Genomic DNA, 12142 nt, shown 5'->3' on the forward strand with positions numbered 1-12142 from the left:
GACAGCAATTAAGGGCTAGGCAGCAAAACTCTGAAGGGAAAAAAAAATGAAAATTTTTCCCTTAAACACTTCTTTTTCTCCTGCTTCAGCCCAAACAATTAACACTTTGTGGGCCGGCTATACTGTCATGAATCCCAATGGCTAGGGATAGCATAGGACAAGCAAAGTACAAATATATTACGGACGAGCTCTAGGGTGATGGAACCTGGGCTGACCGCTGCCCTACGCCTGACAAACGCAACTAGAGATAGCCAGGGAGCGTGCCTACGTTGGTTCTAGACGCCACGCACCAGCCTAAGAGCTAACTAGCACTGCAGAGAAAATAAAGACCTCACTTGCCTCCAGAGGAATGAACCCCAAAAGATATAGTTGCCCCCCACATGTATTGACGGTGAAATGAGAGGAAGGCACACACATAGAGATGATATATATAGTTTTAGCAAATTGAGGCCCGCTGTAAACTAGAAAGCAGAACGATACAAAAGGGGACTGAGCGGTCAGCAAAAAACCCTAATCAAAAAAACCATCCTGAGATTACAAGAACCCATGTGCCAACTCATGGCACATGGGGAGAACCTCAGTCCACTAGAGCCACCAGCTAGCATAGAGACATAATAAGCAAGCTGGACAAAAAAAACCAAACAACTGAAAATCAGCACTTAGCTTATCCTGAAAGATCTGGGAGCAGGTAGGCAGGAACCAAACAGAGCACATCTGAATACATTGATAGCCGGCAAGGGAACGACAGAAAGGCCAGGCAAAACAGGAAACACCCAGCCACTGATGGACAGGTGGAAACCAAAGGCCGCAACCCACCAAAGTCACCCAGCACCAGCAGCAACCACCAGAGGGAGCCCACAAACAGAATCCACAACAGGAAACTATGCAACTAAGGATGGTATTATACAGAATTAGTGAGTACAGTATATACTAAGGGACTGTGTTATACATAAGTACGTACTCTATACTAAGGGACTGTTAGACATAATAAGCGATAATAATGTCTTCCTCCACCTCCCCCTGCTCCTAAGTCCATTATAAGTCCCCCTTCTTCCCTTCCCAATCCCCCACACCCCTCATCGTCCTCCTCCCCCCACATCCCATTATTTTCCTCCCCACCACTCCCATCATTGCCTTCACCTCCATCATTGCCTTCTTCTCCCCCACCACCCCATCATTGCCCTTTCCACGACAAACATCATTTCCTCCTCCCCACCATTGCCCTTTTCACCACCATTGTCCTTTCCACCACCTCCATCATTTCCTCCCCCACTCCACCATCATTATCCTTTCCACCACCACCATCCTTGCCCATTCCACCACCTCCATCATTTCATCCCCCCTCTATTATTGCCTTTCCACCACCTCCATCATTTCCTCCCCACCATCATTATCCTTTCCACCACCACCATCCTTGCCCATTCCACCACCTCCATCATTTCCTCCCCCACTCCACCATCATTATCCTTTCCAGCACCACCATCCTTGCCCATTCCACCACCTCCATCATTTCCCCCCTCCACCCCACATTATTGCCCTTTCCACCACCTCCATCATTTCCTCCTCCCCACCCCATCATTGCCCTTTCCACCACATCCATCATTTCCTCCTCCCCCACCCTTGCCCTTTCCATCACTTTCATCATTTCCTCCTACCCCACCATCCCCATCATTGCCCTCTCCATCACCCCATCATTGCCTTCTCCCCATCAGCCCCTTCATTGCCCTCTCCTCCCCCTACACACACAGCACCATTCACCTCTCTACACATTCCCCCGCAGCGCTACGCACGCACGCACGCGCACACACACACACACACACACACACAGCACCTCTCTGCATGCTCCGCCGCATCACCATCGCCTTCCTCTCTCTGGCACAGTCAGCCGCTGAATGATGAAGTCATCCAGATCACTGCAGCTCCGCTGCTATTTTCTCTTGTAGGCAGCGGAGCTGCAAGGATCTCTCCCTGCCCGCTGCACATGAGGGCAATCTGGCCAGGGGCCAGATTGCCCTCATTATTAGCCACCCTGCAGGGGGCCCCCTCCACCTCCGATGCAGCCGCACGGGCTGCACATGCGGTATGTCCACCCATGATATGGGGTATGTGCATGTTCAGGAGAAATTGAGTTAGAAATTCCCATGTCTCTTTTTTCCTATTACCATCAACATTTTAGTGGACAAATTCTGTGTAGCAACTTTGCATACAAAATGCTCACTACATTCCTAGTTTCCAAAATGGGGTCACTTGTGGAGGTTTTCTGCTGTTTCGGCAACTCAGACCTCTGTAAATGCGCCATGGCATCTGCAAACTATTCCTACCAAAATTTCACTCCAATAGAAAATAACGCACCTTTCCTTCAAGCCCTGCTATGTGCAGAACAGTAGTTTCCGACCACAAATATAGTATTGCTGTATTTGTGAGAAATTGTGTTATCAAATTAAGAGGTTAATTTTCTCAAATTACCCTTTGTGAAAGTTAACAATTTGAGGGAAAAGCAAAATGGAAAAAAATATAAATTTTCATTGTACCAGCACTCTGTTATAAATTCCGTAAATCACCAGAGGTTTCAAAATGCTCACTACATGAATTTCTTAAGGGGTCTAGTTTTCAAAATGGGGTCATTTGTGCATATGTTCTGCTGTTTTGGTACCTCTGTGGCTCTAGAGATGCAACATGGCATCTGCAATTTTTCAAGCCAAAATTCCTCTCTAAATGTCAAATAGGGTACTTCCCTACTGCGCCCCGGCATGTGGCCAAAGCGTAGCTTCTGACCACATTCAGGGTATCAGCGTACTCAGAAGAAATTGTATAACAAATTGAGAAGTTCATTTTTATCTATAGTCCCTGGTGAAAATGTAAAATTTGGAACTAAAGCAACATAAAAGGATTTATATCAATTATTTTTATTTCCAAAAATGTCAAAAGTATTCTAGGAGTGATACCTTTATTGGCTAACCTAAAGAATTATTTGCAAGCTTTCAGAGCACAGAGGACCCTTCTTCAGGCAGGTTTACAAAGTTAGGAAACCTGTCACGGCCTTCCTTTTGTAAACCTGCCTGAAGAAGGGTCCTCTGTGCTCTGAAAGCTTGAAATCATAATTCTTCTGTTTAGCCAATAAAGATATCACTCCTAGAATACTATTGTCAATTTTGGGCATGAAAGGATTTACATCAATTATTGATACTAAAATGTTACTTTAGTCCCAAATTTTTCATTTTTACCAGGGGCTATAGGTAAAAATGAACTTCTCAATTTGTTATACAATTTTTCTGGCTAACACGATACCACAATATAATTTTTTTATTGTACATCATAGTAAAAATTATGTAATTTCTAATTTTTCATCTTACACTTTGCTTTAATACCTGTGAAGGGTTGAACTACATGAATGCGGCATTGAATACTCCGAAGGCTGCAGTTTTTAAAAATGGTATCTTGTTTTTTTTCTGACATGTAGGTTCCTCAAGGTGACTTAAAGGGTAGGTTCAATTATTATATATATATATATATATATATATATATATATATATATATATATATATATATATATATATATATATATAAAATAATAATCAGTCAGACTATCATCCAGAAAACTGGGACGATTATCTTCCCACTCATCTTTGTGCTATCTGTATACAGTGCCTTGTTCCCTTGAACTTTTCTACCTTTTCCCACATATGCTTCAAACATAAAGATACCAAATGTAAATTTCTGGTGAAGAATCAACAAGTGGAACACATTTGTGAAGCTGAACGAAATTTATTGGTTATTTTAAGTTGGTATGGAAATTCAAAAACTGAAAAGTGGGGCGTGCAATATTATTCGGCCCCTTTACTTTCAGTGCAGCAAACTCACTCCAGAAGTTCATTGTGGATCTCTGAATGATCCAATGTTGTCCTAAATGCCTAATGATGATAAATATATAATCCACCTGTGTGTAATCAAGTCTCCGTATAAATGCACCTGCTCTGTGACAGTCTCTGGGTTCTGTTTGAAGCACAGAGAGCATCATGAAGACCAAGGAACACAACAGGCAGGTCCGTGATACTGTTGTGGAGAAGTTTAAAACTTTAAACAGCCCAAGGAGCACTCTGCAAGTGATCATATTGAAAATGGAAGGAGTATCATACCACTGCAAATCTACCAAGACCCAGCCGTCCCTCTAAACTTTCATCTCAAACAAGGAGAAGACTGATCAGAGATGCAGCCAAGAGGCCCATGATCACTCTGGATGAACTGCAGAGATCTACAGCTGAGGTGGGACAGTCTGTCCATAGGACAACAATCAGTCGTACACTGCACAAATCTGGCCTTTATGGAAGAGTGGCAAGAAAAGCCTTTTCTCAAAGATATCCATAAAACACCGGATTACGTACCGGTAATGCTCTTTTATAGAGCCACGACAGCACCCACTGAGAGAGGGGATCCGCCCCTAGGAACAGGAAACCCTACGGAGAGATAAAAGGGGCGGTCCCCCTCGCTCCCACAGTTTGGGTTACAGAGATTGCGAGGAACCGCCCACAAGTTTTAGTAGGTCATTCTATATTAACATTTCATCTTTGACTTAATCACGTATATTTACAAGAACCAATCACCCTTATCAGTGCTCATATGCAAACTAATATATAAGGGAGGGAAGTGAAGGGGTGCTGTCGTGGCTCTATAAAAGAGCATTACCGGTACGTAATCCGGTGTTTTCTCTTCGCCACGACAGCACCCACTGAGAGACTTTCAGAGACAGCTATTTGGGGGGGATTATCGTGTTAAGAACTGATCTACCGAAACACAAATCAGTGGAAGCAGATAGATCTAATCTATAGTGACTATAGAAAGTAATAGGCGAAGACCAGGTTGCGGCCTTACATATGAGTTCTATTGGAACCTCTGCTCGCTCTGCCCAGGATGATGCTATTGCCCGGGTTGAGTGTGCCTTTACAGTCTCGGGTGGATCTTCCCCTTTAGATGAATAGGCCAGGTATATCGCCTCCCGAATCCATCGAGATAATGTGCCTTTTGTGACACCAGCTCCTTTCCTTTGACCCTGGAAGGAAACAAAGAGAGCCCTGCTCTTCCTCCAGGCGCTAGTCCTGTCTAAGTAAGTCATTACAGCCCTTTTCACATCTAAGGTATGGTATTTCTCCTCTTCCTGATTTGTAGGATTATCATAAAAAGTAGGAAGAAGAATTTCTTGAGATCTATGAAATTTAGTACATCTCTTAGGTAGGTAGGAAGGGTCTGTTTTCAGGACGATTCTATCTGGAAATATTGACAGAAAAGGAGGATCTACTGATAGTGCCTGTATGTCACTTACCCTTCTTGCCGATACTAATGCGACAAGAAGAGTAGTTTTGAGAGTAACGTGTTTAATGTGAGCTGAGTGTAGTGGCTCAAATGGGTGACCTGTCAAGGCCTCAAGGACTAGATTAACATCCCAAGGCGGTATGCGGGGAATCTGAACTGGTTCTGACCTCTGGCAGGCTGAAATAAATCTAGTTATCCACCTATCACCCGCTACATTGTGACTATACAATGCCCCTAGAGCAGAGACTTGTACTTTTAAGGTATTAACTGAAAGACCTAAGTCACGTCCTTTCTGGAGAAATTCTAAAATGTTAAGTATAGGAATTTCGTTTGACAAGGCCAATGGATAAAGACTTAGAAACTTCCTCCATACTCTTACATATATAGAAGTAGTGGATCTTTTCCTACTTAATAATAGAGTATTAATTACTTGATCAGAGAAACCCCTTAATTTCAGCAATTGCCTCTCAAATTCCAGGCTGTCAACCGTAGACCCTTCACATGAGGGTGGTTGAATGGCCCCTGGAAAAGAAGATCCTGATCCTCTGGGAGAATCCATGGATCTGAGATGGACATAGCTCTGAGCAGGGAGAACCATGGTCTCTTTGGCCAAAATGGGGCAATCAGGATTATATTGGCTTTGTCCTCTCTTATCTTCCTGATTACTGTTGGTAGAAGTATCAGAGGAGGAAAGGCATACGCTTTCTGAAATGTCCAGGGTACCTGGAGAGCATCGAGAAAATCGGGTTTGTCGGATTGGAACATTGAAGCGAACTTTTTTAATTGCCTGTTGTCTCTTGTAGCGAAGAGATCTACCTCTGGTAAGCCCCATTTTACGGTTATCATTTTGAAGATTCGATGATTTAAAACCCACTCCCCTTGGTGGAGGGTATGGCGACTGAGGAAGTCCGCTTTTGAATTGTTCACTCCTCTGACATGTAGTGCTGATAGAGACAGTAGATGTTTCTCGGCTATAGTTAGGATGTCTTCGGCTATAGACATGAGTGTTCCTGATCTTGTTCCTCCTTGATGATTGATATACGCTACTGATGTCATGTTGTCTGACAGAATCCTTGTATGTGTTCCGTGTAGCTGCGGAAGGAATTCACAAAGAGCGTGATGGATAGCTTTCAGCTCTCTTATATTAGACGAGTCGTCTGACTCCGTAACCGACCATAGACCTTGGGCTACCTGATCTCTCATATGTGCTCCCCAACCACTAGGACTGGCATCCGTGAATATTGTGTTTGAAGGTTTAACTACCCAGGGGACCCCACTAACCAAGTGATCTGGTTCTAGCCACCAGGATAGGGATTTAATTACATCTTCAGAAAGGGAAATTTTACCGTCTAGATGACCTTGTAATTTTATTTCCTCATGTAAAATTGCATATTGTAAACACCTTGAATGAAATTGGGCCCATGGTACTGCTGGGATACATGACGTGAAGGAGCCAAGGAGGGACATGCCTTGTCTTAAAGATATTAGAGGTTTATCTATTACCGACTGTACCTTATTTCTTATTGTCAATTGCTTGGATTGTGGTAAAAAACATTTTTGGCTTATGGAGTCTATTATAATCCCCAAGAATGTTTGTCGAGTAGTTGGAAGAAGTCTAGACTTTTCCCAATTCACCAACCACCCTAGCCTCTGCAGGGACGAGACCATATTACACAATCGTTGGTGACATTGTGACGGGGAGCTTCCTACCACTAAAAGATCATCAAGGTACGGAATTATGAGGGTATCTTTTACTCTTAGGTATGACATTACTTCCGACATTAACTTAGTGAATACCCTTGGAGCTATTGATAGTCCAAAGGGCATTGCTGTATACTGAAAGTGTCGTATACGTCCATTCAACACAATCGCCACGCGGAGATATTGTTGATGTTCTATAAAAATTGGCAGATGGTAATACGCATCTTTTAGGTCGAGTACCGTCATAAAACAATGGGGAGACAACAGTTTTATGGTGGATCGGATAGACTCCATTTTAAAGGTTTGATTCTGCAAAAAGGTGTTCAATTTTTTAAGGTTCAATATGGTTCTAAAAGATCCATCTGGCTTTGGGATTAAAAATAGAGGGGAATAGAACCCCTTTTTTTGCTGAAGAAATGGAACTTCCACCAAAACCCCTTTGGCTAGAAGGTTCAATACCTCCTGCTCCAAAGCCTCCTGCTGTAACTGGGTTTTTAAAGAAGTCAATAGAAATGAGTCCGGCGGGACTCGGGAAAATTTTAATTTTAGGCCGAAGGTGATGATACTATTTGCCCAAATGTTCGAGGTTATTTTCTGCCATTGATCTGAGAAGGAAGACAATCTACCTCCGACAGGCAGATCTGTTCTAACGGGGTTTTTCCTCAGTTTTGTAAGGGCGCTTCCCAAAAAGTGCTCCTCTCTGTCTGGTGTCTCTAGTGGCCCAGCGATCTTGGCTCTTGAAATCCTTCCTCTTGTTAAACATGGGCTTTCGGAACGCCCTCCTATAAGATGGAAGGTAATTATTATTAGGGAAGCCCTTTTTCCTCTCCCCTGCTTTAGTCAGGATCTCGTCCAGCTTAGTACCAAATAGGTACTCACCCTGACATGGAAGACCACACAATTTGGATTTTGTCTGGGGATCGCCTTTCCAGCCCTTAAGCCACAGGGCTCTACGTGCTGCATTAGTCAGCCCCGCCGACTTGGCCGCTAATCGTATTGAGTCAGCAGATGAGTCTGCCAGGAAGGCTGTAGCACCCCTAATTAAAGGTATAGAGGCTCTCAACTTGTCTCTAGAGAGACCGTTTTTAAGTCCTTCTTCCAAGTCATTTAGCCAGACTAGCATGGACCTAGCGGTGCATGTAGCTGACACAGCCGGTTTTAGGGCTCCCGCACAAGATTCCCACGCTCTTTTAAGGAGAGAGTCGGCTTTGCGGTCCAAAGGATCTTGTAGTGAACCTGAATCCTCCACAGGTAGCAGGGATTTTTTAGATGTGGAAGCCACTGCTGCGTCTACTTTTGGGGCTTTTGACCAGGTTGAGAATTCCTCATCATTAAAGGGATAACGTCTCTTTGAAGATGGTGGTAGTCCCCTCTGCCCCTGGCTTTCCCACTCTTTTTTAATTAAATTTTTAACTGCTGCTATCACCGGAAAGGAGGGTCTTTTCCTTTCGGACAGCCCAGCGAACATTATGTCCTGCTGTGTTTTAGGGGTCTTAGAATCCTCAATGCCCATAGTGTTACGGACAGATTTCACCAGGTTATCTATACTGTCGGTGGGGAAGCACGTATCTTGATCCTCATCCGAGGAAACATAATCCCTAGAAACATCCGAATCTGCATCCTCTAATTCGGAAGATTGGTCAGATATGGGTGAAACATACTCTCTTGTCCCCTTAGGACGCGTTTCTTTTCCCGAACTATGCAGGGCTTGTAGTTCTTCTCTAATCAACACTCTAATGTCCTCAGATTTAACAGAGGCCTCTTCCCGTAAGGTGGAATCAATGCATGGTTTACAAAGTTTCTTTGTGTAACTATCCGGAAGGGGCTGAAGACATATCGCACACTGTTTGTGTTTCGTTTTTTCAGTACATTTTGCCTAGAGTGTTAGAGAAGAGGGGACAGCAATCAGCTTAATAGGGTAGATGTACACTCACCCCAGTGAAGCGTCTGTGAAGGTACCGGCTGACGGGGAAGAGACTGCAGAGGCTTGCTCTTTTTAGAAGATCCACTCCGCTTGGAGCGGCTGCTGCTGCTGGCATGGCTGCGAGGAGTAGTTGCGGTGGCCTCAATAGAAGACATCGCAGGGTCCTGTGCCGAATCCATATTGGACGCCGGAGCGTTACCGCCGGCGTCCTTTTCACATGGGGGCCGCCATCTTCTTCCTGTTGAACCCGGAAGTGCTAATCACTTCCGGGTCGCGGCCATATTTCATATGCCCGCGCTGTCACCGGCACCAGCGCCGGCGCCGTCTCCTCCCTCTCCTCGGAAGCTTTTCAGCCTATACTTCCGGGGGACATACCGGGGCTCCACGCCGTATAAGCGCTCGCCGAGGACGGCGCAGCGTTCCCCATTACAGCGCTAACTCCCCGCAGACGTGCCGGATGATTTTCTGTGAGCCAGCACTCTCCAGCCCTGGCCTCACAGCGTCTGCCAGCAGAGGGGGGAAGCTGACACCAGGACCCCCGACGCTGCTTCCAGCTCTGGAGCCCTTGCCGTCCTCACAGGTAAACTGCACAAGCGGCATCCAGGCTAGGCATCCTCTTCTCCGTGGATTTCCCATAGGAACAGGAAACCAAACTGTGGGAGCGAGGGGGACCGCCCCTTTTATCTCTCCGTAGGGTTTCCTGTTCCTAGGGGCGGATCCCCTCTCTCAGTGGGTGCTGTCGTGGCGAAGAGAAAAAGTGTTGTTTAAAATTTGCAACAAGCCACCTGGGAGACACACCAAACATGTGGAAGAAGGTGCTCTGGTCAGATGAAACCAAAATCGAACTGTTGGGCATAAAGGCAACACAGCTCATCACCCTGAACACACCATCTCCACTGTCAAACATGGTGGTGGCAGCATCATGGTTTGGGCCTGCTTTTCTTCAGCAGGGACAGGGAAGATGGTTTAAGTTGATGGGAAGATGGATGGAGCCAAATACAGGACCATTCTTGAAGAAACCTGTTGGAGTCTGCAAAAGACCCGAGACTGTGACGGAGATTTGTCTTCCAACAAGACAATGATCCCAAACAAAGCAAAATCTACAATGGAATGGTTCACGAATAAACGTATCCAGGTGTTAGAATGGCCAAGTCAAAGTCCAGACTTCAATCCAACAGAGAATCTGTGGAAAGAGCTGAAAACTGCTGCTCACAAACGATCTCCGTCAAACCTCACTGAGCTCGAGCTGTTTGCCAACTAAAAATGGGCAAGAATTTCAGTCTCTCGATGTACAAAACTGATAGAGACATACCTCAAGTGACTTGCAGCTGTAATTGCAGCAAAAGGTGGCACAACAAAGTATTAAATTAAAGGGGCCGAATAATATTGCACGCCCCACTTTTCATTTTTTGAATTTCCACAAAAATTTAAAATAAGCAATAAAATTTCGTTCAACTTCACAATTGTGTTCCACTTGTTGTTGATTCTTCACCAAAAATTTACATTTGGTATCTTTATGTTTGAAGCATGATATGTGGGAAAAGATTGAAAAGTTCCAGGGGGCCGAATACTTTTGCAACGCACTTTATCTGTCCGCTTGGGAGACTATTGGCTGCAGCCCCGGCCTTTTGTGCCTTATCTATAGTGTGCCACTTTAAAGGGAACCTGTCACCTGAATTTGGCGGGACCGGTTTTGGGTCATATGGGCGGGTTTTCGGGTGTTTGATTCACCCTTTCCTTACCCGCTGGCTGCATGCTGGCCGCAATATTGGATTGAAATTCATTCTTTGTCCTCCGGAGTACACGCCTGTGCAAGGCAATATTGCCTTGCGCTGGCGTGTACTCCGGAGGACAGAGAATGAACTTCAATCCAATATTGCGGCCAGCATGCAGCCAGCGGGTAAGGAAAGGGTGAATCAAACACCCGAAAACCCACCCATATGACCCAAAACCGGTCCCGCCAAATTCAGGTGACAGGTTCCCTTTAAAGCCATATCCACCATTTTCCCCTTTTTTTTGTACTTGTCTGGTTCCTCTATTTTTATGTACTTTTATAAACCTGTGGTTTTTTTACTGTTGTGAAAAAAAATATATATATTTTTTATTAATCCAAGAAAAGCGTTAGTGTTGGTGGCTAAATCACAGCTGACATCAAACCCAACTACCATTACCCAGCTTGCCACGCGCACCAGAGCAATGTGCCAGAATTGGGCATCTAATGTGATATGACACTTCTGGGGCGGCTGTGGGATGGTATTTTTAGGCTGTAAAAAGCCTAATAACCAGGGACCTTCACAGTCTAATATAAGCTCACAGCTGTTTGCTTTACCTTTGCTGGTATCAAAAATAGTTGGACCCTACATCATTTTTTATAATTATTTATTAGGTTAAATAAAGGTAAACACTGTTTAGTACCTCATAAAAGGCACTAAAGGGTGTACCCTTAGAATATGTAGAGGGCTTGTGAAATTATGTCTACAGAATTTCTATCTATCCTGAGGGTTCTGGCTTTGAATTTACTGTACTTGGCTGATATTTATTGTTTCCTTTGAGATGAGTGGAGAAAAAAAAAATAATAAAATCATCGGACAACCTACACACTTTTTTTTTTTTTTTCCCCCTCGCACCCATTGATTTACCAGTCTCGTCCGATATACACATCCATACGCAGCATCCGGAGATTTTTCCTGCAGCCCGATTACAGCTGAGGAAAATCTTGCAGATGAGCACTGACTTATTGAGCTCGTGAATTTTATTCATGAGTAGGAGCAAGGCCTTGAAGCGCAATTGTTCTTTTACATTTTTATTACATAAATAAACAAAATAAGATGCTTTGTAATATATCTTATCAGAGAAATCTGCTTTTTTTTATCCTCTAGGACTGATAATTCAATTCAAGGGTAAAATCTGAATTCAAAGAAGACAGATTTTTTACATTACAGAGATAATAGCCATCTCCTATGTAGATGAGATGTGGAAGCAGCTCTACCTCTAATTTATCTGCCCTCCCAACCCTATACATTGGAGATGACAGTTGCTAATGATAAGATTCTCTCAGTAATGTAACTTTCTGTCATCACTGAATACTGATTTTACCCAGGAATAGAGAATTTTGAAAATTAAGGATTCCTAGAGTAAAAAGCAGATTTTTTACATAAGATATATTACAAAGTGGCCCGTTTTCATGTGTACTATTAATTTCTGAAATAT

The sequence above is a fragment of the Ranitomeya variabilis genome, chromosome 4 (assembly GCF_051348905.1).
Source record: "Ranitomeya variabilis isolate aRanVar5 chromosome 4, aRanVar5.hap1, whole genome shotgun sequence".
NCBI lineage: Eukaryota > Metazoa > Chordata > Amphibia > Anura > Dendrobatidae > Ranitomeya > Ranitomeya variabilis.